Source organism: Xenopus laevis, chromosome 8S (assembly GCF_017654675.1).
Source record: "Xenopus laevis strain J_2021 chromosome 8S, Xenopus_laevis_v10.1, whole genome shotgun sequence".
Taxonomy (NCBI): Eukaryota; Metazoa; Chordata; class Amphibia; order Anura; family Pipidae; genus Xenopus; species Xenopus laevis.
The window spans coordinates 63,795,373-63,822,364 of NC_054386.1; the positions used below are offsets into that span (position 1 = coordinate 63,795,373).

A 26,992-nucleotide genomic window follows, 5' to 3' on the forward strand; every position below is an offset into this window, starting at 1 on the left:
TATTGCAAAGACAAATACTGGCATATACAATACATAAAACTCAAAAATAAACATATGTTTTTATGGCATTCATAATCCATGCAAAAACACAAATGAGTTTTTCAATATTTAGATGATGAATAATTTATTGCATGCACGCAACATAATTATTAACAAAGAGAAATTATTAAGGACAGTTTTACAGACGTGAAAAATATGCACTATAGGTAGTTCACTTATTAAATTCAGTTTGATATATTCATGAGTTCATTAATATGGAGAAACAAAACTCTGCTACTGAGTAATTATTCTGCTATGCTGCTAAAGCTCTTTATTTGGTTGGTTGGCTGTCTGTGTTGCAGGATTTTTATTTAATATTGTGTCCTATTAATCCTTATACGCTGGAATTTCTTTGTAAATATGGACATATGGAATACACTTAACTCTTTAACTACAGTATATACTAAAGGTGAATGCATACCATTTTTTTCATAATCTACTCATAATGCTTTATTACAATAAGATTCCACAATAGGATTCTGTAATATACCATTTATTTAGCATATTATGGTATGGTGAAAGTTATTTGGTATCTTCAGAGATAAATCACTTTACTTCTAAACTACAATCTTAAATTCCTACAGTGATATACAGCTAACTATTTTTATTATGGTCTGTAGATGTACAGAATCTGACATAATTTACACACTATAATTGCATCTACCTAAATCTTCCACACTTCTACCCTTTAAAGAAGCTGACTCTTAAGTAGATAAATAGTTATTTTCCCTCACAAGCTTTCAGGAAATCCTACATGTGTGGCTGGTTGAAGTGGATGTGCTGTGTAACTCTAGTAACAACATATTCTGTTGAACTTACATCAAGAAAAGCAAGGCCCAATAACAGACCTGTGGTTGAGCCAGGTGGCAGTCAGTAAAAATTCCAATAAGCAGGCAAGAGGTCTGCACAGGCATCAAAAACAAGCCCTTAAAGGAACATTAACAGCAAACAATTAAAGTGTATAGGAATGACAATATAGGGTACTGTTGCCCTGGTAAAATGGTATGTTTGCTTCAGAAACACATCTGTTATAACAAGGTGCTGTGTAGCCACGGAACAGCTACTAATGCACAGTAGATAACAGATACTTTAGGAAGAATCCCATTGTATACTACAGAGCATATCTGTGATAAAAACTACTCACCCAGCGGTGCGACAGGGACGTGTGGTTCCTCTTCCTCCGCCATTGCTGGTTCTTAGGGTGCGTGCGCGTCTAGTTTCCTTTATTGACGCGGACGCGCTGGTGTGATGACGCTGACGTGCAAAAGGATGCAAAAACACCAGGGTATAAAAGGGAAATTCAGTCTTGAGCAAACTGCCCCTGATAGGATCTTGTTCCTGGTGCTTTGTGAGCTGTTCTGATTCTGGTTTTGACCCCTGCCTGGCTATACGATTATCCTGACTTCTATATCTGACCCTTACCTGAATATCGACTATCCTTCTGCTGAACCCTCCTGTCTGATTGATTACCCGGTTTTGACCTTTGCTTGCCTGATTACGATTGACTTCTGCCTGCCTCGACCCAGCCTGTACTGACTACGATTCTGGTTTCCTGTTTTGTACCGTGACCCTCGGCCTAAAGACTCTTGCTAACAGTTGTGCCCCTCTGCCTATCCAGAACCTCTAGCCTTGCACCTCTCGTTTAAGTCCTGGTGGCATCCAAGTAGCTGAGGGCTCCTCCCGAGGCAAACGGTGGTCACACTACAGGTGAAGCACGAGCCGAGACCAGGGTGCTTGCCATTTGTTCTGGGGTTGGGTGCCGACCGTGACAATATCTTTTGTTAGCAGTGTTACCTGTGCCTTTTCTCCTTTTTCAGCTTCGAATGGCTGTCCCCATGGCTACACAACAGCTTATTTTATATAAACTATAGTAGTGTTTCTACTATACACAACTATACTTATACTTCCCAGTGCAACGCAACACTCCATTATATTTTCTAAATTTTAGCACACATTTTTTGATGTTACTGTTCCTTTAAATGATGTCAGGGATCTAAACCAGGAAATAAAAGGAGCATTAAAAAGAGGTCACAAGAATCAGGATGCTAGACCATAAACGAGAGCCCAATGATCCAGCAATATTTAGGAGGAAGGGGTTAGCTTAAACAGCTGCACTATTGGGTTGAAAAGTAGTCATTAAAGGAGAAGGAAAGCTACGGAGGCATTTTATCGCCAATAGATTAGCTGCAATAGTGCAAGCTAGAATGCTATATTTATTCTGTAGAATGTTTTACCATACCTGAGTAAAAAGCTCTAGAAACTCTCTGTTTGTTTAGGATAGGAGCTGCAGTATTAATGTGGTGTGACATCACTTCCTGTATGAGTCTCTCCCTGCTCTGGGTTCAGATTACAGTAGAGAAGGGAGGGGGGGAAAGGAGCAAACTGAGCATGCTCTTGCCCAGGGCAATGAGGTTTAAGCTGAAGGCAGGAAGTCTGATACAGAAGCCCATGTGTACACAATAGAAGGAAAGAAATGCAGTGTTTCTTTTGAAAGGGGACTCAGAGCAGCACTACTTTGGGGGTTTACTGGTATATTTAGATGGACCTTTCTGATAAGGCTTACTCAGTTTTAACCTTTCCTTCTCCTTTAAAGGGATTATGTCATGATTTTTATGATGTATGTTTTATTTCTAATTTATACTGCATATAATTCACTCTATCATATAAAATTGAATTCCTGAACCAGTGTATTTTTTCAAGTTGTAATATTGGTGTGTAGGCAGCCATTTAATTGTTTACATTGAAGAGATTCTGCACTGATCTTTCACTTGAACACGTAACTGCTGAGGAGGCTCATCAGTTGGAATTGGTTTACCACTATTGGTGGATGGACTTTAACTGAATATTGGTTATGCTTTATATACACCCTCTGCACTTGTGTTCTGTATGCTTGATAAAGGGACGTGACCCCGAAACATTGCACTCTGCATTAAACATGTAAGGCCATCTTGCTTGCATCAATCCTGTGTGCCTTTGGATTACTTTCTATAAGCAGCCATCTCAGGTCATTTTACCTAGTCATGTGCCAGCCCTTTAGGATGGAACTGCTATATGGCAGGCTGTTGTTTTTCCTACTCAATGTAACTGAATGTGTCACAGTGGGACCTGGATTTTACTATTGAGTGTTGTTCTTAGATCTACCAGGCAGCTGTTATCTTGTGTTAGGGAGCTGTTATCTGGTTACCTTCCTATTGTTCTGTTGTTAGGCTGCTGGTGGGAAAGGAAGGGGGTGATATCACTACAGCAGTACAGCAGTAAAGAGTGACTGAAGTTTATCAGAGCACAGTTCACATGACTGGGGGTACCTGGGAAACTGACAATATGTCTAGCTCCATGTCACATTTCAAAATTAAAAAAAAATCTGTTTGCTCTTTTGAGAAATTAATTTCAGTGCAGAATTCTGCTGGAGTAGCACTATTAATTGATTCCTTTTGAAAAAAAAAAAAAACTGTGGCTCAACCAGAATGAGAAAAAGGTCCCTGGTATGGCTGTCTTTGCAAATGTTAATGAAATAAAAATATTTGTACAATTTTAGTTCTTGTGTGTACATTGGAGACTTTATTGTGTGCAGGCCTATATGCCATAATATGCCATAATGGTATTCCACTCTGGTTGATGGTTTGGGGCTTGGTGAGATTATACTTACTGTATACTTACTGTACTTCACGGGCTTGTTACCTTGACCACGCCCTTATATATTTAAAAGAATCCAGGGAACTCACTAAAAGCGGATCACTTTGATTTAGTAAGCCTATAAAGAAATTTGAGAAATGATATGCCAGTTACAAGAATATCAAATGTACAATAGACAGTGTGTAATATCGTGATTCTGGCCATAACATACAATTATGTAATTTTGGGGCACTGTGGACTGGTTCAGCTTTACAATTTCAATGACATCATTTACCCTTCAATGACATCATCAACATTCCTTTAGAGTACTGTTCCTGGCATCTGAAATGGGGCAGTACTCTATGTAACTCGAAACTTGAGCAACATTTTAAATGGAAGTTAAACAGACCAGCCATACATTCTAAAATATGTTGTATATCATGTAACAAATCAGATGGATGAGATGGAGAGAGAAGGAGCTGCACTGCCATACAACAGGAAAGGTACCAGTGACTGTGATAAGTTTTGTTATTTTGCTGTTAAGTTGGTGTTAGGAAAGCCAACTGTAGTTACGCTGCCACACTGTGTTTAGCCAGTGCCCTGGTTTATTTTTCCTTGAACCAATTGGGAGCAGGCAGTCAATGAAGGCAAACTTCCACCAGGACAATGGTAAAGAATGTTTATTGTGTCCACAGCCTTACGTGTTTCATGTCTTAAACACGTAATCACAGCCTATGATTAAGTGTTAAAGACACAAAACGCGTAAGGCTGTGGACACAATAAACATTCTTTACTTTGAACTATTGTCCTGGTGGAAGTTTGCCTTCATTGACTGCCTGCTCCCAATTGGTTTTCGGTTTGTCCGCTCCCCGTGCTGAGGGCGGTGCACCTGGGTCACTTCCCCTATGTGGTGAATAACTGCTTTACTTTTGGAGACCCTATACCAAAGATGTATCATTGTTTATTTTTCTATGTTTTAAATTCATAGGCATCAGAACCGGGGGGGGTTCAGGGTCCATGACCCCCCCAGAATTTTCCTACTCTGGTTTGAAAGGGTTTTTTTAAAAAAAATTTTGTTTTAGCGCAATTCTGTTTTGCAGCCCGCAAGGTGAAAAAAAAACCTTGCATCTAGAAGGGTGAGGGGCGGCGCTCATCTCGGTCCAGGCCCAGAATCAACTAGTTGAGCAGCATGGTGTTGGCGCGTCACACGCAGTGCCCTGCCTGCTGCATAACTCCTGTGAATAGGATGTGATGGAAAGCATATGTGTTCCACTTGTCAGAACCGTAAAGTCTTCAGCATGGATTTAAATCAGTGGGCATGTATTAGCAAGCACAGCTGTGAAACGTGATCAATTAGCTCTTCTGTATTACAGAGAGGAAAATACAGGAGGCGATTTGAAGGGGGCGCCGTGTGGCGATTCGAAGAGAGGCAATGAGGATATCGAAGGTATGAAAACAGCACTTAAGTATGCAATCATTCTGCCTGTTTTCTCTGTTTTTGTACTTTTTGTATTTTTCCCCTGAGGAAGACCACCCATGTGGTTAAAACACATAGGGTCATTTGCTGATATGTATGTTTTTTGATGTAATAAACTTGGACTCTTTATCTGAGTGTGCAATCCCTATGTTTGATTGTGGATTTAACTCCTACTATGAATTCTGGGGGTATATATACATGGAATTGCACTGTGCCATCCTACTCTGAATTATGGGGGTATTTATATATGGACTTGCACCTGTGCCATCCTCCTCTGAATTCTGGGAGTATTTATACATGGAATTGAGACTGCATCATCCTACTCTGAATTCTGGGGGTATTTATACATGGAATTGTGCCTGTGCCATCCTACACTGAATTCTGGGGGTATTTATACATGGAATTGCGCCTGTGCCATCCTACTATGAATTCTGGGTTATTTATACATGGAATTGCACCTGTGTCATCCTACTCTGAATTCTGGGTGTATTTATACATGAAATTGAGCCTGTGTCATCCTACTCTGAATTCTGGGGGTATTTATACATGGAATAGCACCTGTGCCATCCTATTCTGAATTATAGGGGTATTTATACATGGAATTGCACCTGTGCCATCCTACTCTGAATTCTGGGGGTATTTATACATGGAATTGCGCCTGTGCCATCCTACTTTGAATTCTGGCGGTATTTATACATGGAATTATGCCTGTGCCATACTACTATGAATTATAGGGGTATTTATACATGGAATTGCGCCTGTTCCATCCTACTCTAAATTTTGGAGGTATTTATACATGGAATTGTGCCTGTGCCATCCGACTATGAATTCTGGGGGTATTTATACATGGAATTGCTCCTGTTCCATCCTACTCTAAATTCTGGAGGTATTTTTACATGGCATTGCACCTGTGCCATCCTACTCTAAATTCTGGGGACATTTATACATGGAATTGCACTGCACCATCCTACTCTGAATTCTTGGTGGTATTAATACATGGAATTGCACTGTACCATCCTACTCTGAATTCTGGGGGAATTTATATATTGAATTGCACTGTGCCATCCTACTCTGAATTCTGGGGATATTTATACATGGAATTGAGCCTGTGTCATCCTACTCTGAATTCTGGGGGTATTTATACATGGAATTGTGCCTGTGTCATCCTACTCTAAATTCTGGTGTATTTATACACGGAATTGTGGCTGTGCCATCCTACTCTGAATTATAGGGGTATTTATACATTGGAATACGCCTGTGCCATCCTACTATGAATTCTGGGGGTATTTATACATGGAATTGTGCTTGTGCCATCCTACTCTAAATTCTGGAGGTATTTATAAATGGAATTGTGCCTGTGCCATCCTACTCTAAATTTTGGAGTGATTTATACATGGAATTGTGCCTGTGCCATCCAACTATGAATTCTGGGGGTATTTATACATGGAATTGCGCCTGTGCCATCCTACTCTGAATTCTGGAGGTATTTATACATGGAATTGCGCCTGTGCCTTCATACTCTAAATTCTGGTGGGTATTTATACATGGAATTGCACTGCACCATCCTACTCTGAATTCTAGGGGCATTTATACATGGAATTGCACTGTGCCATCCTATGAATTCTGGGAGTATTTATGCATAGAATTGCCACCATGCCATCTTGATATAAGTTCTGGGGGTATTTATACTTGGAATTTCTACTGTGCCATCCTGCTTTCTGGGTGGGTGGGGGGGTATACAGAAAATACAGGGTTAAAGATCTTAGTACAAAGTTAATCCAGACTATGGTCCAATTGCATCTTGGAGTCAGGAAGAATTTTTTGAAGAGAAGCTTTAGAAGGGGCTGTTCTCCTTCCTTTGTATTAGCTAGAAGTTAGACAGTTTTTATTTAGGCCAAAAGACTAGACATGTCTTTTTTTTTTTTTTTCAAACAAAATTACCATGTTTATTTATATAATTATTATGCTGATGCAGTGGGATTGGAGCATTTGTACAACTGTCCCATTATAATATAAAACTGCTGTGTAACTAGCAGAAAAGGGATCCATGTAGTGAGAGATATTTAAAATTTTCACTTTACTAATGCGGTCACTGCATGGCTTTCCCTACTAGGTTACACAGTGCTCCAGGCCTACAGCTCCTCATAACTGGCATTTTGGCAGAGCAATAGAGTGAGGCAGTGCATGGGGAGTTGCTAGAACTTATAATAGGCTTGGAGTGCCTGTGCTCACTGATTCTTACAATATAATGCATTCTTGCACCCACTTTGTTTTATTGTATATTGTGTTTGGCCTGCCAGTATTCTCTATATCTTACTGCTTGAGGTGCCATTGTCCATTGCTATCTACAGTATGTATGAATTTGGTGTGCCGGTGCCTCTGCTTCTTATTAAATAATGTTCTTTATAGTGCTTGTGGTGCCTTCTCTATATTATGTTCTTGGGAGATCAGTACCTACTGCTCCTTTGTATGTCTTTTGAGTACCTCACAGTCTCTGCATGTAATGTACTTTAGGTGCCAGAATCTTTTCCCCCCTTTTTCCCATAATGTGCTTGCAGTGCAGCATTCACGGCTCTCAGTTAAAATTGTACATGTGGTGTTAATACCCCCTTCCTGCAGTTCCAGACATTAAGCAAAATTTGCCCCCTCTGCTATGATTTGATTTTCCTGAAAATTCAGTGAAAGCACATGGAGAGTGGGTGGAGCCCAAAGGGAGTGGCCAAAAGGGGGTGTAGGCAAAAATTTGCTGCGGCGCGCCTGGCATGCCCCCTGTTCTCTTCTTCTTGCCCCCCCTGCCAAAATCATCTTCTGATGCCTATATTTAAAATTCTTTGTGTGCTTGTTACCAAGCACTGTGTAAAGGAATAAATTGCAGGCACTTGCCTTTAAGAGAGCAACTTCTGTGACTGCTTTGTTTATCCTAAAAGACTGTAGAAAGCAGCCCCTAAGACACTGACCCAGGTACCCTACAGGTCTAGGTATTACAATCATTTATTGCGGAGTAACTATAAAACCACTGTATCACTGGATTCTGTCACTGGAATAAGATCTAATCCTGCCTGGAATTTCTTAGTATAGTTCACATATGTTCTTGTTGCTGGTCCCTTGACATGGCATGTGTCCATGCATGCTTGTATGTGTATTAATCTATTGATTTTATTCAGAGTAGCCATTATGTCCATCCTGGTAATTATTAATCTTCAACAAATTAGATGTATTAAATTAAATATATACTACAGTTTAGTGCTTAATATCTTTTTTTTGCACTTTAAGTGCATGAGCCCTGACAGATGAAATACACAAATGACCATTAAATGATCTATAGCCAAAATATAATTAAATTTGAAACTATTATTCTCAGAAATTCCCTATGAAAGTTCTAACAGATAATCATTTTGTAATTACTCAAATTATTGTAATCATAGAAGTTAATTAAGCTTGTCACATACAGAAATGGTTTAATATAAAAGTTTAATTATTATTATAATAAAAGACAAACACTCAAAAGTACATGATAATAAATTAAAGAAAATTATCTCAAAACAGTAGAAGAAAAAGTAATATTGGTATATAGTTTTGGGTTTGCTAATTTTCTATTGGATTGGGATTTTACATCTGTACCTCAAGGATACATAAATATGGACTCTTGCGCGTGCACACACTGGGGGGGAAGAGGACGGCACCTGGAAGGGGAGGGACATCGCTGGACAGGGGGAAGCAGAAGTGTTAAGCTATGCGCATGAGCACGCACAAAAGCGGAAGGCCCTGGAAGGCAAGGGGACATCGCTGGACAGGGGGAAACCGGAAGTGGAGGGAACAGTGCTGGACAGGGGAAGGAGACGGCACCGGCAGGGGAGCGGGGCTGATAAGTAGAGCCGGCCTAGGGGCGGCAAGTTTGTAAATCTGGGCCTGCATACTCATATCATCCTATCTATAAACCCACATACATAAACTATATACCAATAAAGACAAATGCTAGATTATCCTATCACGTTAGCCTTTGATATTATGCTTGCTCTAGAAATCAATCATGCCATTCTTAAAGGCATGCAATTTGTCTATAGGTTCACACACTCAATAAATACAATTCAGGAGACAGGAGTGGTATATATAAAAAATGCTTTAGTCTTATGCAGAAAAAATTCTCACAAATATTACCATAATTAATTGGCATATATTATACAATATATCAAATGAGAATGCATATCATATGTACCACCCGTTAGTTAAACATAACCAGAAAAAACACCAACAAGGAGCGGATACACCTACCAAAGGAATGAGAATGGCCCCAACGTTTTGGCACCAAGGCCTTTGTCAAGGGGATTGGGCTAATGAAAAAAAAAAATGAATATCAATGTCAGTGCTTTAAAAAAATAACACAGAAATGTGCTGAAATGCACATTCTTGTCTTTTTACTAGAAAATGTTTGCACTTAGGACAATGATTTGTTTTAATGCCTTTTATATAATTGTTTTGCACTCTTTTGTGAAAAAATAATAATAATTTAGACTTGTTTATGAAATATTATATAATGTAAAACTGTATATATATCGTGGCATATAAACACATTCATCACAAAGTTGCATGCGTGATAGAAAGTTCTGATTCCTTAACTACTGGTGTCTTTTTTTTTTTATCTTGATAAGGTTCCAAAATGTAATCTAATTTTTCATCTGTTTCAAAAATAAAAAGCTGTTTTATATTTGCCATTAATCATTTTGATGGCAAACTGAATTGGGTTCAATAAATTTAAATTCCATCCTGAAATGAAGTTTTTTTTTTTTTTTTTAAGCATTGCTTACACTAAAGATTTGCATTTGTAAGGAAAACATTTTGGCACTATTTATAATTCTTTTCAAACCTTTTCCTTTGTTCCGTTTCATTTTACCAATATCTAGATGGGTACTGTCCAGTGTCCTGTGCAGACAACAAACAATTCTTTAAGATAACAAGGATGTTATGAATGCATCACCTCCATCTTCAATATATAGGGGGTGAGAATTGCAATAACATACTTGCCATCTTCAGAAACTATTTTAAAGTTATATTTTTATATTATAACTATGGGGTTATAATTTATAGTTATATATTATATAAGACAGAACCCAAGCAACTCAGTTTCTTCAAAGCAAGTTCACTAGCTGGGATTCATTCTCGTCACTTATACAGGATGGTTTGTAGCATACACCAATGATAATTTTCTTTGTAAACTTTTGTCCAGTCAAAATCTCTATGCAAAAGGATTCCACATCCTCCCCTGTGCCATCCATGATTATTTCTTTAAAGCATGACTTTAATTCAAGCTTTACATACAAACTCCTCATCCAAATCTCCTGGCAGTTAGAGAGATCGGTCCCATCTAGAACTGCCCCAGAGTTCACGCTGCCACCTTCTTCACACAATCTGGCAAATATGTTGGGATGCATAAACCCTGGAGTAGCCCTCCTTTGCTTTTTGCCCACACTAGTGTAACTCTATTTTAACCCCTTAATGTATTATAGGATGTACATCATCAATATCTTACCATATTCAGGTCCTAAATACCCTTTGCTAGATGAAAGGTTACTGGGAATTGCTGTAAATGGCAGTGCCTCCACCTAGTGGAATTCAGGGCCCCACTAGGAACAAATAATTAAACACACCAATTGCAATAAGCCAAGAATGGACTTTAAATAACTGTCAGAGAAATAAAATGCAAATACATAAGTAATATCCCTGCCCTGGGGATCCTGTGTGGTAGTCCGAATCCTGACACAGTGTTTACCAGGCAAAGTTCCACACTCCACTCCTGGTGGACAAAGGGAGTCACAGTCCCTTTTCCCCAAAAGCTCTTAACTTTCCCCAGGTAGCGCTACCTGCCCAAATCCCTCTCCAGCTGGACAGACGAATAACTCCTGTTCCCAGATATAACCAGGGACTCACACATATTGTATCAGGTATCCACAGTGACTCAATCCTCGGGCTGGCTCCCAAGATAATCTTAGTCAAGCACACACCTGTTTTATACTTCAAGGCACAGCTCCAACACTATCCAAAGTACAAGCACCTCACAAGTACCCTTTCAAATCAGCATCCATTCACAGGCAGCTGCTGTCACAGTCTTTCTGCTGCCACCAAGCTCTAAACCCTCCAGGGTTAAACTCACCAGACTTGGGGCCCCATACCCAAGCCCTCCAGGGTCTCTCAGATTCCTCAGGCACTTTATGTCTTTGCTGCAGTTCCTTTCCACTCCTTCTGAAGTGAAACTGAAAGAAGCACCAAGCACATGGCAACTCAGCATTTTATACTACTTGCTCCTTGTGATACCTTCTGACCAAATATGGACTCTTTCATGGCTCACTGTACATATGACTTACTCCCCTTCCCAGATCCAATTTAGGTCCAACACTTAGCTGGCCACATCAGTGGATTTCCAACCATGTGGAGATTTTGAGACCATGGGGGAACTTAACCTTATGGGTCCCTACATTAGATTTTCTTACTGTCACCCAGCTGTCTGCTTCATCATTCTGCTGCTGTTCTCCTCCCAACTAACTATCTGACTCCACTATGTCCTGCTTAGTGAGCAGGAGACTTTTTTTCAATATTGTCAATCGACTGAAGTGTATGTATATATGTGTAACTTTATTTGTAAAGCAATGTTAAGGAGCCACAGAGCTGTACAATGCATAAAAGTACAATATATATATATATATATATATATACAGATGAAGCCACTTGGATTTGTGAGTTAAATGCGTCATGACTCAGGGGTAATTGAAGAAACTGTGTTATCTTAAGTCATCTTAACTCATTTAATGCATTTAACCTTTTCATTAGCATACCAAAGCACCATTGTTCACAATGGTGAATGCTTTAATTAGATGGGTTGTTGTGACACAGTTTTCTGTGTTAAATGAGATAAATGGGATATCTGTGTTTAGTTATTCTGTGTCAAACAGACAAACCAAAGTGGCTGCATCTGTATATATATATATATATATATATATATATATATATATATATATATATATATATATATATATATATATATATAAAATAATAAAGGGGAAGACAAATCACACAATGAATATACACAGAGTTCATATCAGAACAATGAGCTTAAGTGCTGAGTAGGAAGGAGGTCCCTGTCCTTTATAGCTTACAGTCTACGTGGATCAGCGGCTAACATACAGGCACAAATTGGAGATGAAAAAGTGCACAAGGTAAGGCATAGTCCAATAGCTACAGGACTAGGCTAATGTTTTAGGGCTCAAAAAGGTAGACTCTTTCTTGAAGAGATTGAGAGAGGATTCCTTACAGAGGAATTTAAGGGTGGAATTAGAGAGGTAAGGAGCAGCAAGATAGAAAGCTTTGAGATGAGATGAGAGGTGGCAGTGGATGTGGATCGTGTGAAAAGACAGTGGCTCTGAGAGGAGCGGAGACGACAACCAGGAACGTACAGTGAGACGAGAATAAATGTATTGAGGAAGAGAGGAGTGAATGGCTTTGAATGTTAGTAGAAGGGCTTTATATGCTATCATCTGCTTAACAGGCAGCCATGCTAGGGATTTTAGTTGGGGTTGAGCAGGTTCCCTTTTAGGAGAGAGCAGAAGGATCCTGATAGCAGAGTTTAAGATTGAATGGATGGGGCAGAGACATGGGAGTCAGGAAGACCGATTAGTAGGAGATTTGCATAAATCTAAATGGGATTAGATAAGGGCATTGATTAGTGTTTTGGCTGTTGTTTGTGAAATAAATGGGCGTATCTTGGCTATATTGCGGATGAAGTTTAATAGGCAGTATTATTAATATGACTAGAGAAGGAGAGGGACTGGTCAAAGATGATCCCCAACCAGCGTTCTGAGTTAACAGGGGTAATGGCAGCGAGATCGCATATACTGATTGAATAGAGAACTTGCAACAGAATGGTTAACAGTATCAAAAGCAGAATATAAGTCCAGAAGAATGAGAATAGAGTTATGCCCTTAGCTATCTGGAGATCATATGCCTCTCTACAAAAGGCAGTCTCAGTGGAGTGTGCAGGTCAAAAGACTGCACAGGGCCAAGCATAGGGCCAAGTAGATTATTGGTGCAGAAAAAGTTAGTAATACAGGAAAAGACGAGACGTTCCAGAAGATGAAGTAACAAGTTAAATATTGAAAACAATCATCGTGGGTTGTATTTATTATTATTTATGAGTGTAATGTAGTGCTGTTGTTTAGCCTGGGCAGTACCAAGGCAGGCCATAAGAAATTTAGGAGGAAGCTTTAGTATGTATTGCAATTTGTTGCTTTAGGGCTCTAACACAAGCCTCTAAAGTGGCAATTTGCTCACAACCGCCACAAAAGTAATCAGTTTGGAACTTATTCCAAATCTGAATACATATGGCAGACTGTGCACTGGGTCAGAAATTCAATCTTGCTAACATTTATTATCCCAGTTACAGATCAAAAAACAGGAACCAAAAAAGATTAGCATTTATAATTTTTTACCTTGTTTGAACCTCCTTTAGTTTGGAACTCCTGTGTTTGGAACTCCATTTACAGAGTACACTCCACTACACTGCTTGTTGACTATTCCATTACCCTGTGCTTGGTTCCCTTGCTCACTTAGAACACGTTCCTTGGGCCTCTCACGTTAAGACCTGGCAGCATCTGAGTAGTGGTGGGCTAGTCCCGAAGCCAAAGGTGGCTGTTATAGGTGTAAGGGTGAGTCTGTTCAGAGTTTGGGATACCCTGCCCTAACTTTTGGCACCCTCAAGTATAAAAAACAAAAAAAACAAAAACCTTTCCTTCTTGTGGTACAGAAAGTTAAGGAATGAAAGACACTGTTTAGCATGTAGCACAATGCCCAGCAAAGATTTTGTTTCTTGCTCTAACATCATTTATTACATTTCATTCAATATGCTACAAATCATCGGTAAAGATGAATAGACCAGCTTGGTTCCCTAGTCCCAAATCTAAATTATTTACTAGTAGAAGCTTCATCACTGGAAGTAATACTGCCTGCATTCAATTTCGCAGTACGGTTCAGTATATTATATAAACTGTTATTATGTTGTCAGTAACTTAGTGAAGTCAGATGTGTTTTCTTTGTAAATTTAAAAGCCTATATTATTACGCCTGTGGCAGAATGTTTTAATTTATAAAATGGCATGTTTTTCTACTGCATGTTCTATATCCATATAGTGAAGCAAAAGATAATGCAAAATGAATATATTTCATTTGGCCAGCTCTTTAAGAATAAGGGGCTGATTTATCAAAGGTCACATTTCCGGCACTTTCCTTTGAATATGGATACCGTTATTAACAGTTTCCTGATTGTTGAGAATGTTCAGAATTTGGCTTAATTTCTCATTTCCAAATGTGCTTTTTATTAGAAAGTGTTCCACAAATAAACAGTGAAACCCGGGACAGTGCATGCTGTCAGAAGGGTACATGACAGGGGCGAGAGTGTGAATTTGGATTTAAACATAGGATTTACGAATGATCTCAGAAGCTTATACCTCTGGATCCAGTGATCATTGATGGTTTTTGGTGATTGTAGCCTCTCATTATGCATTTTAGAAGGTTCCTATGTCTAGGTTGAAGGAAGGAGAGAGAAGGAAAGATATATCACACAAAGTAACCTGTAATTCGAGTAGCCAGTCACCCTATAAAACTAAAGTATAACTGTTACCATCTTGAATCTTGAATGTACAATCTACACAAAATTATATTCAAACTGCAAAGAAATGTACTTTAGACTTAGTCAACCGCCTCATGTTAAAATATATTTATATACAGAGTATAATATTTATTTTTACTTTTCCAGTATACCACTGGCAAATGACCTTTTGTAAAAAGGCAATCCAATTATGAGTAGGGAAAAAGCAAATAAAAAACTAATTTCAAGTGCTATCATAAATAATAACTTCTAGTATCCCTAAAGATACACACATTCTCCCCTGCATAGTAGGCACATCAAACTTAATTACATCCACAACAGAATCAGTGAAGATCATCCCTGTAGCTACATATTACCAAACGTATAGACCCTTCCAATTATCTGTATTTGTTTATGGGTTCTGATATTATGGTAATCTGACATATTGGGATTATGTTGCAATTTCTGCTTGCCAAAATGTTGTTCAACTTCAGAATCTGTTTTTGGCTGTCAAAGATAGAAACATCTGTTGAATGCCTTAGGCAATGATTGTATAAAACTAAGAGTGCAAATAGAGAAGAAAAGTATGTTTCTTACATGATAGAACTGCCCTAGGATAGATTTGTTAAGAATTAACAATCATGTTCTAGTTCGAATATGCTTTGATTGGTTTGATTGGTTTGGCAGACTTTTTGCCAGATGGGGTAAAACCCTGCAGGAATCTCATAAGGCAGACTTGGCTGAAATCAAGGAAGAACTGTGCAGCATGTGCAAAGCACAGAGCAAGCTGGACACAAGGTTGAGCAAAACGGAAGCGGTCCACAATCAGCTAACCCACTGAGTAAACGACCACCACAGGATTGTCTACCTCCTCCATAAGCACATGGAGGACCTTGACAACCGGGGGCGGCGCAACAACCTAAGAATCAGGGGGATACCCAACTCTGTCCCGTCAGCTGAACTCCGCAACACGGTGAGCGCCATTTTTAACTCTATTCTGGGGAAGGAGCCCACTTCTTCGTTAGAGCTAGATCACCGTACTCTAGGAACACCCAGACTCAGAACCGAGCGCCCCAAGGATGTCATATGTTGCGTACATAAGTTTACAATCAAAGAGGACATTATTTGTGCCCTGCGCAACACTGAGAAATGCCAATACCAGGAGTATGAAATCTCCATCTTTCAAGACCTGGCCTGGTTAACCATACAACAGTGACAGGCTCTCAGACCTCTCACCACCACCCTCAGGACAAAAAACATAGCCTACAGGTGGGGCTTCCCCTTAGCTCTAATCATAACAAAGGATGGGAAACAAAACAGCTTAAAGGACCAGTAACACTAAAAAATTTTGTACTAAAAAATCCACCCCCCCCACGAATAATAGGTCTACCCTGCATAAAGTTTATTAAAATCCATACTTTATTGAAAAAATACTGTTTGAAAACACTACTTCCTGTGTACTGCAAAACGGCGATAAGGCGACTCACTCTGCAGCTCTGCACTCTGCATCTCCCCCCTAACCCGACTTCTGCCAAAACCGGAAGCTAAGCGCTACAACTGTGACAGCAGCCAATGGAAAACCTGTTTATGTTCCATATCAGCCAAATGCATATCTTTCCTTTGTATGAGAGCACTCCTAAGACGGCATGTTTATGCCTGACCTGTTGTATATGTTATATTCTAGCTAGGTTTATTAAGCCCAGAGTCCGCAGCAGCTCCGACTATTATTAATAGTGAGTAACGCCTTCCTACCTCAGCTAATTTTCACACAGTGCAACCATTTCCCGTCACAGGAGAGGCCCCTGACATCATTCCCTCCATTCCGCGCGATTCTTCTATTTCCGTTGTCCCTGGATAGTGACTTGCCCATAGCAAGCATGGCGTCTGTAGTTGGAATCGTCACGGCGTTCCGCCAATCAGTCAGTGCGAGTCAGCTGAGCGTAGACAGGAGGTAATAACCCGGCTGAGAGAAAGAAGACGGAGAGCTGCTCGGTGTCGGACATGGTGTGCTGTGCTGTGACGGGAAATGGTTGCACTGTGTGAAAATTAGCTGAGGTAGGAAGGCGTTACTCACTATTAATAATAGTCGGAGCTGCTGCGGACTCTGGGCTTAATAAACCGAGCTAGAATATAACATATACAACAGGTCAGGCATAAACATGCCGTCTTAGGAGTGCTCTCATACAAAGGAAAAATATGCATTTGGCTGATATGGAATATACAGTAAACAGGTTTTCCATTGGCTGCTGTCACAGTTGTAGCGCTTAGCTTCCGGTTTTGGCAGAAGTCGGGTTAGGGGGAAGATGCAGAGCGCAGAGCTGCAGAGTGAGTCGCCTTATCGCCGTTTTGCAGTACACAGGAAGTAGTGTTTTCAAACAGTATTTTTTTTAATAAAGTATGGATTTTAATAAACTTTATGCAGGGTAGACCTATTATTCGTGGGGGAGGTGAATTTTTTATTACAAAATTTTTTAGTGTTACTGGTCCTTTAAGGGAACCGGATGGCATAGAGGAATTCTGTCACCACCAAGGCCTGCCAGTGCCAGATCTAAAGGACTGGAGAGATCTGGCATACAGCGGTGATTTACTAGAGACTCTGGAAGTTGAACAGTGGTACTGCAAGAGTAGGCCGCAATGTTCCCCACGCCAAGCCACCCTAAAGCATACAAATCAGCATTAGACATAGGCCTTCCTCACCAACACACCTGTCTTAAACGCCAATCAAGCATTAGAGAAGAGTAAAGGAGGAGGGAAGGGGACAAAAGGAAGAAAAAATAAATAAAAGGGGGGGCAATTTTAAAGCAATATCCCAAACTAGCGACAGAACCAAGACTTCTTCTTCCTACCCAAGAACCCGTTTAACAGAGACGTGACGACAGGGCAGATAATATCCACCGACTAGCCACCAGGAAGACCAGGTCCCTGAGTCACCTCACCATACACACTGAAATGCCACTTCAGGAACTTTCTCAATGGTCATGCTAAACGACACCTCCACCTCTCACAAGCCTTTTTGTACAACTGATAAAGCCACAGACGCAATAAGGAAAAGACCTCAGAGGACCATGATCGCTCATCAGGACCACCAGAACTCAGGCCCTCGTCCAGGTTTTTATTTTTATTTTTCAGCCAAAAAAAACTTCATCAAAACTCAAGCACAGACAACCGATACCATCTTAGAAGATCTTCTTCATAAAGTGACTTAAGTATCTCTATCTTTCAATTCATTCATGTAACTGTTCAGACAATAACCAACGATTATACTAGGGTCTCTTGGGATAATTGCTTTGTCCATAATAAGTTGTTTGAATTTAATAGCAGTTTTCACGTTTCCAGGCATAGTTTACTTGTTGTCCACCACTCCCGTCCATATCCCTGCTAGAGACCAACAGCTCCAAGTAGCATAATCCTGCCATCCACTCTCAAGAATAGATAACCCTGCAGTTAAGTGCAGCCCATGACATTATGCCATAGCGTTAGGGACTAGGCAAGTGGAAGGTAGAAGAAAAGGAGGGGAGAAAGGGTAGCAGAGTTAAGGACCCCCTACTCTTCCAAATGGATCTCACCACTGAATCTTGATACCGGCCTGGGTGCAGAGGATCAGTCTTCCCACCTCCTGCACGCCACTCCCACGTTCACCCCACCCCAGGACCATTGGGTTCACTATTGATGCGGCATTTGTCAGTAGCTATATGCACAAAATGTCTCTGTCTTAAATATATTGATAATGGGTTGAGTGCAGAGGATTCTTGTATTTGTCTATATGTATTTTGTGGTCACAGCCTCATTGAACCCCTGCCTAATGGTTTTAAAAATGAGTGGTGAGCACAACTTTTCCTTGTTTGTTATAGTTACACAGGAGCAGTGACCAGCAAAATGTTGTAGCTTCCACCCTTCCCAGCTATAGTCAGGTGATCCCATTGGTGTCTAATTAAAGGACAGCCAAGTTTGGGAGTTTTAGTTTGAAAGCAGCTAGTAAGTTGCAGGTAAAACTTAGTCCCTTTGTAAAATGTATAATGAAGCAATAGAATTCTTAATGAATCAGATGAAAATTGAGCATAGGACTGGCCAGATATGGGATGACTTTGACGTAGTTGGCCAGCTTAAATTTATTGCAAATGGACAAACATTCTCTGTTTTGTTTAAAGGGTAAGGCATTTTTCAGTAGCAGTATGCACAAAATGTTTCTGTCTTAAATATATTGATAATGGGTTGAGTGCAGAGGACTCTTGTATTTGTCAATATGTATTTTGTGGTCACAGCCTCATTGCACCCCCACCTAATGTTTTTAAAAATGAGTGGTGAGCACAACTTTTCCTTGTTTGTTTTTTAATGCACACAAGGGATTTTTAATATAAATTTGTTTTTGTTAGTTATTGCTTTGATTTATTTCCTTGGGGTGACTGATACTTGTCTCCCTTTGCATTACTTTGTCTTTGAACTGTAGTGCTTTCAACTCCTTGCACTGACTTTTTAAAATGTATTTCATAGTCTATCCTTGATGCCAAAGATTTGTTACTGACTCCTTCACATCTACATTCCAGCAAAATATTTCATTCAGTTCATCCTGCACAAAGATATCTTCATTGTTTAAAAACCCAACTACTAACTAAAAATATCTCTACATTTTCAAAGGAAAAAAACAACTTTCTTTTTACAGGCTATGCAAGAACATCACAAAAAAATTAACATTAGTCTTTGGGTAACCCACAAACAATACAATTAATCTGATCATCATCTTGAAATATTAAAAGGGAAAATATGTCTGTATGTAATACATTATAATGTATTATCGTCAGATACCTGCTAGTTTTATTCTCATATTAAGATTTGCAGCACACTAACCACATCCTCATGCGAGCGCCCAGATCTTTCTATAAACTATCTACTTGAGCAATTCTCAACCATTTTATACAACACAATTCTGCATTCTCTAATAAACTGGGTGATTGGAAGGCACTATTAATTATTCATAACATTAGTTATGTTTTTAGACTTACCAAACTCTTTTCAGTCATGCAATGATTCATTCCAGCATGTAAAAGCACTGAACACTAAGGAGCACATTTACTTAGCTCGAGTGAAGGATTAGAATGAAAAATGCTTTGAATTTCTAAGTTTTTTTTTTTGGCTACTTTGACCATCGTTGGCTACTTCGACCTTTGACTACGACTTCGAATCGAACGTTTCGAACTAAAAATCGTTGGACTATTCGACCATTCGATAGTCGAAGTACTGTCTCTTTAAAGAAAACTTTGACTACTGACTTCGCCACCTAAAACCTACCGAGCACCAATGTTAGCCTATGGGGACCTTCCCCATAGGCTTTCTAAGCTTTTTCTGATCTAAGGAAAATCGTTCAATTGATGGATTAAAATCCTTTGAATTGTTTGATTCAAAGGATTTAATCGTTAAATCCTTCGACCTCGATATTCGACCCATAGTAAATGTACCCCTAAGGGGTTCATTTACTGACAATAAAATTATGTTTTGCACATGATTCACAAAAAATCATGGATTTCCTAATACTCTAAGCTCTACAAATTTGAGATTGATCAAGTGAAAAAAAAACATGAAAGCTTTTCATGCCAAACTTGACCAAGAACATTTTTTGAGGTGCACTGATAGTATTGGTCTATTTTTAAAGAAAGTTAGAATGTCTTCAGACCTTTTTTTTCTACAAATCATCAAAAAACTCAAAATTTTAGAACTTTTTGTGGTATTCATCTTTTTTTCAGATTGTGCAGCACTTTTTTTTCAGTTCAGTTCAGTTCAGTTCAGTTCAGTACTTTTTATAATTGGATTTTTTAATAAATTCAAATGACAGCCTTGGTTTATGGTATATACCTACAGTGTAAAGAAAGTACTTAATCTTATATTGTTAAAATATTTTGAAACTAGTATTATATGAAACTAATATTGTTTTTTTTAATAAATGGCATAAAACATTCAAGATCAGTAGTCCTTGTAGAATATTATGAAGAATTTTTAATAACAGAATGAATTTTAATGATCATTTCAAAGTTCTGTTGTGTGTTGTGTTTTTATTTGAGAAGAGTGCTATAAATTATCCAGATGCCAATTTGCCAGAAGTTATTCTAGGAGGAGAAAAAAGCAATTCATATTTTTTTTCCAAATGACCAATTTAAAATAAATATGGAAAATACAAGGCCACTGCTATAAATACATTTTCGGGTTTTTTATTTTTGCAACTTATTATAAGGTAGGCATGTCAGAGAAAGAAAAGAAAGTGAGAACGAAAAGACCGTATTAATAGTCATATGTGGTGGGGGGGCCTATAAAAGGCATAATTAGAATCAATTCCCAGGCTGTTTTGGAGAATGGTTGACGTGAAATAGAGTCCCATTTGGTGATATAAGAGTGGTAAATATACCCTATAAAGGTCAGTGCAAGATTAACCTTTTCGCTGCCAGGCAATTTGGCTGATTTGGTACATCTATTGCCAGACCATTTTTGAACATTTTGTACTCTTTCACTTTAAGAGCATTTCCTGGGGGGGTGTTTTAGTTTAACCAGGGAAATAATATATGTTTTTTTTCAGGACAACCTGAGCTTTCACAATATGCTAGAATTTTTGTGTAATTCAACTTCTGTAAAAAAATATAGGCTTCAAAGTGCCTAATAAAATGAAAAAAATCAGGTTTCACATAGTACAATTACATATATCAGAAACATCATTTATTTTATGTACAAGAACACAGCAGATTTGGAAAGGTCTATGTCTCCTGAACGCAACAATACCAAATATATATAGTTTTATTGAGATTTCTCACTAATATAGATCAAAATCTACAAGCAGTACACTAGCAAATTTCCAAAGCACCGCTCCACAAAACGGCATACTTCTGATTTCAAGGCCAAACATTCCACTAACAGTAGGTTCACCCCAGAAAACCATATATTTTCAGAAAGTACACATTCCCCCGAATCTAAATTGGGTATGCATGTCTTTCTACCCCAAAGCACCAAGCCACAAATCTTTCCTAAATTTGCCAATTTTGGGGACATTTCCAAAAATCACCTCAAAACTTCCACCCTGCAGCATCTTATATCGAACATACCATTGGTTGTCAAGACAAATTACCCCAAATATGAAAGCCTAGGGTCTGCTGAACAGTTTGATGCCCAATATGTATAGGTGTACCTAAGCACGTGGCATATAGGGGCCTCAAAAGGAAGACCCCCATTTAGTCTATCATTTCAGGTGCTGCAAAATCAACACATTTACATCATTTTGGGGTGGGCAAAGGTAGGAGACAGTACGTTCACCCCAGAAAACTATATATTTTCAGAAAGTACACATTCCCCCGAATCCAAATTGGGTATGCATGTCTTTCTACCCCAAAGCACCAAGCTGCAAATCTTTCCTAAATTTGACAACTTTGGGGACATTTCCAAAAATCACCTCAAAACTTCCACCCTGCAGCATCTTATATCGAACATACTATTGGTTAACAAGACAAATGACCCCAAATATTAAAGCCTAGGGTCCGCTGAACAGTTTGATGCCCAATATGTATAGGTGTACCTAAGCACGTGGCATATAGGGCCCCAAAAGGAAGACCCCCCATTTGGTCTGTCATTTCAGGTGCTGCAAAATCAAGACATTTACATCATTTTGGGGTGGGCAAAGGTAGGAAACAGTACGTTCACCCCAGAAAACTATATATTTTTAGAAAGTACACATTCCCCCGAATCTAAATTGGGTATGCATGTCTTTCTACCCCAAAGCACCAAGCCGCAAATCTTTCCTAAATTTGGCAATTTTGGGGACATTTCCAAAAATCACCTCAAAACTTCCACCTGCAGCACCTTATTTCATACATACTATTAGGTATCAAGATAAATCACCCCAAATATGAAAGCGTGGGGTCCTCTGAACAGTTTGATGCCCAATGTACATAAGATTATCGAAGTACATGGCATGTAAAGACCCCAGAATCTACCTTTTGCATACTTATTTGATGTCTTACATTTACACTAATTTCCAAACATTACCAGTTTTATATGGGATAAAAGCTACAAAAAGTTATGGTAACCCCTAAAAGCCATATATTTTTGGAAAGTACACATTCTGACGAATCTAAAATGGGTAATTATTTCTTTCTACTCCAAACTACCTTACTGCAAAGCTACGCTAAAGGCAGTGGTTTTTATGACATTTCTGAAAACTGTCTAAAAATATTGCAATTGGTCGCATTTATCTCACCCAATTTGTTACATACAATTGTAAAACTCCCTAAATATTGACGCCAAGGGTCTACTGAACAGTTTGATCCCCAATGTGCATAGATATACCAAAGCAGCTGGCATGTGCGGACCCCCAAAAAATTTGTGTATTTGAATTTACTCCGCTGTCTTTTCGCCTTCTGTGAAGTATGACATGTGACTGTGTATTATTTGCCAAAAGACCCTCCTAACAGCACATAGACCCCCAAAACCATATATGTTTGGAAAGTACACATTCTGACGAATCTAAAATGGGTAATTATGTCTTTCTACTCCAAACTACCTTAGTGCAAAGCTTCGATAAAGGCAGCGGTTTTTATGACATTTCTGAAAATTGTCTTAAAATATTGCAATTGGTCACATTTATCTCACCCAATTTGTAACATACAATTGTAAAACACCCTAAATATTGACGCCAAGGGTCTACTGAACAGTTTGATGCCCAATGTGCATAGATATACCAAAGCAGCTGGCATGTGCGGACCCCCAAAAAATTTGTGTATTTGAATTTTCCCCGCTGTCTTTTCGCCTTCTGTGAAGTATGACACGTGACTGTGTATTATTTGCCAAAAGACCCTCCTAACAGCACATAGACCCCCAAAACCATATATGTTTGGAAAGTACACATTCTGATGAATCTAAAATGGGTAATTATGTCTTTCTACTCCAAACTACCTTACTGTAAAGCTACGCTAAAGGCAGCGGTTTTTATGACATTTCTGAAAATTGTCTAAAATATTGCAATTGGTCACATTTATCTCACCCAATTTGTAACATACAATTGTAAAACACCCTAAATATTGACGCCAAGGGTCTACTGAACAGTTTGATGCCCAATGTGCATAGATATACCAAAGCAGCTGGCATGTGCGGACCCCCAAAAAATTTGTGTATTTGAATTTTCCCCGCTGTCTTTTCGCCTTCTGTGAAGTATGACACGTGACTGTGTATTATTTGCCAAAAGACCCGCCTAACAGCACATAGACCCCCAAAACCATATATGTTTGGAAAGTACACATTCTGACGAATCTAAAATGGGTAATTATGTCTTTCTACTCCAAACTACCTTACTGTAAAGCTACGCTAAAGGCAGCGGTTTTTATGACATTTCTGAAAATTGTCTAAAATATTGCAATTGGTCACATTTATCTCACCCAATTTGTAACATACAATTGTAAAACACCCTAAATATTGACGCCAAGGGTCTACTGAACAGTTTGATGCCCAATATGCATAGATATACCAAAGCAGCTGGCATGTGCGGACCCCCAAAAAATTTGTGTAGTTGAATTTTCTCCGCTGTCTTTTCACCTTCTGTGAAGAATGGCCCATGACTGTGTATTATTTGCCAAAAGACCCTCCTAACAGCACATAGACCCCCAAAACCATATATGTTTGGAAAGTACACATTCTGACGAATCAAAAATGGGTAATTATGTCTTTCTATTCCAAACTACCTTACTGTAAAGCTATGCTAAAGGCAGCGGTTTTTATGACATTTCTGAAAATTGTCTAAAAATATTGCAATTGGTCGCATTTATCTCACCCAATTTCTTACATACCATTGTAAAACGCCCTAAATATTGACACCAAGGGTCTACTGAACAGTTTGATGCCAAGTATGCATAGATATACCAAAACAACTGGCATGTGCAGACCCCCAAATAAAATTAGTGTATTTGAATTTCCTCCGCTGTCTTTTCACCTTCTGTGAAGAATGACCCATGACTGCGTATTATTTGCCAAAAGACCCTCCTAACAGCACATAGACCCCCAAAACCATATATGTTTGGAAAGCACACATTCTGACGAATCTAAAATGGGTAATTATGTCTTTCTACTCCAAACTACCTTACTGCAAAGCTACGCTAAAGGCAGCGGTTTTTATGACATTTCTGAAAATTGTCTAAAAATATTGCAATTGGCCGCATTTATCTCACCTAATTTCTTATATAGAATTGTAAAACACCCTAAATATTGACGCCACGGGTCTACTGAACAGTTTGATGCCCAATATGCATAGATATACCAAAGCAGCTGGCATGTGCGGACCCCCAAATAAAATTAGTGCATTTGAATTTTCTTCTCTCTCTTTTCACCTTCTGTGAAGAATGGCCTGTGACAGCATATTGAGCCACAATACCCTCCTAACAGCACATAGACCCCCAAAACCATATATTTTTAGAAAGTACACATTCTGACGAATACAAAATAGGTAATTACTGTATGTCTTTCTACTCCAAACTATCGTACTACAAAGTTACGCTAAGGCAGCGGTTTTTATGACATTTCTGAAAATTGTCTTTTCGCCTTCTGTGAACATAAAGCAGTGACTGTATATTGTGCCACAAGACCCCCTAACAGCACAAGACCCCCCCAAAAACATACATTTTTGTAAATTACACATTCTGACATATACAAAATTGCAACAACAAAAAAAAAAGCCTGAAAAGAAAAAGAATAAAGCTAACTTAGTAAAATGTGTATTGTGTATTTGTACATGCATGTAATTAGTATGTAAATGTGTGTATAACTGTAAAATAAATGTTACTTACAGTTCTGATGTCCAGCAGGGTCCTGGGCAGCTAAGGGGGGGGCCTAAAGCAGAGTGCACGCAGCAGGAAGCAGCAGGCTGGCTGGAACTGGCAGAGGAGACGCAGCACAAGGAGCAGACACGTGTCTGCATAACTGTAGACGGGTCCTGCGAGGATCGCAGGACCCACGTGACCTCCCCCTCCTCTCCCTCTGCTCGTTGCCTAGGGGGTGGGGAGAGTAACGATCCCTCTGCTGAAGCGGCAATCGCCGCAGATGCAGAGAGGAGCAGAGGAGAGGAGAGGCAGCACAAGCAGCAGACACGTGTCTGCATAACTGTAGACGGGTCCTGCGACGATCGTGTCGCAGGACCCACGTGACCTCCCCCTCCTCTCCCTCTGCTCGTTGCCTAGGGGGTGGGGAGACTAATGGAAGCCTCTGCTGAAGCGGCAATCGCCGCAGATGCAGAGAGGAGCCCTTTAAAGCCAAGAACGTAGGTACTACGCGCTTGGCAGTTAGGGCTTTTCCCTGCAAGAACATAGTACCTACGTTCTTGGCAGGTAAAAGGTTAAATTAGCAATGCTTCCTGTTTTTTTTAACAAACAGGAAGTCCTCCAGCTACCATTTTAGCGGCACTGGTGCACATTTTATTTACTTGCATTTTGGAAAGCACACAAGAAGGAGGTGTTTTTGGAGGCTGCCAAAAGTAAGTTTTTTATGGACAAAACCATGGCAATAAGGGGTAGGGAACAAGAGGAGGAGTAGTGGAAGGAATGGGGGAGAAAGGTTTGGGGACTCAGGACTTGTTTGAGGGGGGTCTGGAGGAGGGGGTAGTAGGATGCCTCCACTCAGACAAGTCCTGAGTGGAACAAGATCTGAGTAAGGAACCCCAAGGGGAGGGTAGAGGGAGGGTTAGCATCTGGTATAGGAGTAGGAAAGGTAAAGGAGGTGGAGGAAAAAGGCGGAGAGGTCTGAGAGAAGGGCCAGGAGGGTCAATATAACTTCAATATAAGACAGTTTAAGCAAGAAATCATTATTTAAACATCAAAAACAAGAGACTGTAACTTTCAGCTTGGCTTACACATAACAGTTTTACTAGTACTGTCTTGCACCACGTACCACTCAAATAGATTGTGTGAACTGCAGCATTTAGGCCTCATTTTTGCAGTGGGAGCAGTCTACATTAATTAATGGCAAGTGCTGTCCCTCTATAGTTTTGAATCCTTTTCTTGTATTTTGCGATCTCTGGCAAATTGAGATGGTTGTTTGCATGTTTAAGTTAGGTTTTGTCCTTTGTTTTGGTGTAGAAAAGCGTATAAACCACCTTTGGATTTGTCAGAATGTGTACTTTCCAAAACTATATGGTTTTCTGGGGTTACTATACTTTTTTGCAGCTTTTACCACACATAAAACTGGTGATGTGTTTCTAAATTCTTGTAATTGTAAGCATAA

The 26,992-nt window shown here is 39.4% G+C and overlaps 1 long non-coding RNA gene across 1 annotated transcript; it reads right to left on the minus strand.

Annotated features, from left to right (window-relative positions):
- Window positions 1-569: 569 nt before the first annotated feature.
- LOC121397732 lies at window positions 570-26,030 on the minus strand. Its single transcript, XR_005963879.1, has 4 exons — window positions 25,564-26,030; window positions 3,686-3,790; window positions 1,184-1,293; window positions 570-965 (listed from the first exon to the last, which is right to left on the minus strand). It is a non-coding gene; the product is annotated as an uncharacterized LOC121397732 (long non-coding RNA).
- Between the last annotated feature and the right edge of the window lie 962 nt (window positions 26,031-26,992).